The sequence below is a fragment of the Chenopodium quinoa genome, unplaced genomic scaffold (genome assembly GCF_001683475.1).
Source record: "Chenopodium quinoa cultivar QQ74 unplaced genomic scaffold, ASM168347v1, whole genome shotgun sequence".
NCBI lineage: Eukaryota > Viridiplantae > Streptophyta > Magnoliopsida > Caryophyllales > Amaranthaceae > Chenopodium > Chenopodium quinoa.
In genome coordinates, this window is record NW_018743919.1 from 3,050,371 (window position 1) to 3,052,681 (window position 2,311).

Sequence of the window (2,311 nt, forward strand, 5' to 3'; positions counted from 1 at the left end):
TTGAGGGATCACAGTTGGGTAACTTGAGTTCCTCACGGAACTTGAGTCTAGGCAACGTATTAGTGATTGTAAATCATTTTTACATAGTGAATTTATTCATTGCCTATCTCAATGTCTTTTCTCTTAGTAGTAGATTTAATTCCGCAAAATTTACCATAGTCTACATACACTACAATTCACCCCCCCTCTTGTAGTATACATTGTTCTATCACGGATACGCCAAGATGAATTGAACAATGTTTATGGATGTAAATTGAGTTAATTACTAGATCATCTACAAGTAGTTGGGTAGTTTATAGTTGATTAATTAATTACTCACGTTGTCAAAAGGGTAATGACGATCAAGTAATTTGATTGTCATGGCTAAGTTGGGTCTAAGTCATATGTAAGTTCATTTCGTGTCAATTTAGCTTATGATGGTAATGCCCATGCGATGTATTAAACGCTGCAGGCTCATGTCAAGTTGAGTTAGTTCATCTATTTAAAATGTGATTTTAGGTTGATTAGGAGTCATGTATGTTTTTTTCAAGGTATGTATATTTTATGTTAAGATTGTAGTAACTAGTAAGAATAAGAACAAATAATTAGGATAGATTCAATCCATAGATGTATAGTCATTAATCAAATCAGATGATAATTTAGTATACTCCATAACACAATCAAAATAGAAATGTGTTTCAAAATAGAAAAAGTCTATAAAATTAAAGATACACGACGTATTTGTAAAAAGGAAAGATATGCGAAGTATAAAATATTATTCACCCTTATTATTAATAGTTTTCATTTAGTATTATCCTTTATACTATTTAATAAGTTTATGTCCACACACTACATACAATGAAAGATTTTTAATTTAGCAAGGAAATACAAACGAAAAAAAGTCAATATTTAACCAATTAAAACGTCATCCTATGCGTAAGAGTGAGAAATAAAATAAAATAAAATAAATAGTCTTAAATAGAAGAAAAAAAAAAAACAAAATAAAAATAGGAGAGTTTCGTCTACATTTCGTCAAAAAGGAAGTTGACTCATTCTTTCTTCAAAGAAATACCACCGCCCCGTGGGATACGGCGCCTTCCACGTGACGGTATTCAACTGTCTTCTTCACTACTCCAAACACGACCTTATTACTCACCTTAGCTTCTTACTACTTCGTATTATTATACCTACTAGTATTTCTGTACTTGCTTCTTTATGTATAGACGTATAGTACACTTTTATCAAGAAAGATATCGGATAGTACACATTTATTGTTGAAAGTTGAAACCTATTGTATATCAAATAAACACTTGTGACTTTGTGAGTATTCCACATTAGAAAAAAGAAGAAATGATTTCACACTTTTACTTTATAAACTTTCACTTTATAAGGTAAAAGAGTTATTCTTACTACCACTAATTGATTTTAGTATAGATCTTTTTGTATCTTATGGACCAACGTTTCTCCTTTTTATCAGAGTAAATTGAATAGATTCAATGTTAGTAAATTGAATAGTTTCAATGTTTGGGTGATGAGAAGATCTTATGTTTAATTTCGTACGTAGTTATAAAAATGCGAATTTTTTATATTTGAAATAAAAGGGTATATAATTACAAATTAATAACTTTTTATTTGATTATTTCATTTTCATCTTATAGATTGATGTATAAATAGAATCAAAGTTTAGTCAAATTTAAAAGTCGAATCAGACAATTAGGTGAAACTAAACATAGTCTAAATCTAATTACAAGAATCGATAATCTTGGTTAATTGAGGTTCCAAATGTAACCTCAAGGGTTCAAGTGTCTAAACTCTGACACTACTCATAGACCAAAAAAATTGTAAAGGTTGATATTTTAATTTAAAATTTTCTTTTAACTCTAAAAACCAAATGTAGCCACATAAGGTAGGTGGAGACCTAACCCTCATGCACAACTCCAAATCTCAATTACAACCTAATTCCCAGAAAAAAAAAAAAAAAAAAAAAAAAAAAAAAAAAAAAAAAAAAAAACTTTCTTTTATTATCGTTCCTCTCTTATCAATTTGCAAAAGTAGTAATTAAACTCCATCAATAATTTTTGCTATCGCAGGGATTTAAGCTCATTAACTCAATTTACATTAGTTTCAACTCAAAATATGATTTAATATGTAATTTTGATTATAATGCATACAATATTTATAAGTATCACATAATTTATTACAAAATCATAAGTTAATTAATATTATTTTTGATACGAGTAATTACTTAATATTTACTGCAATTAAGGCCAGATTTATCAATTTTCATTAAATTAACTTGTAATAAATAATGTCTTAGAAATAATACTACGTA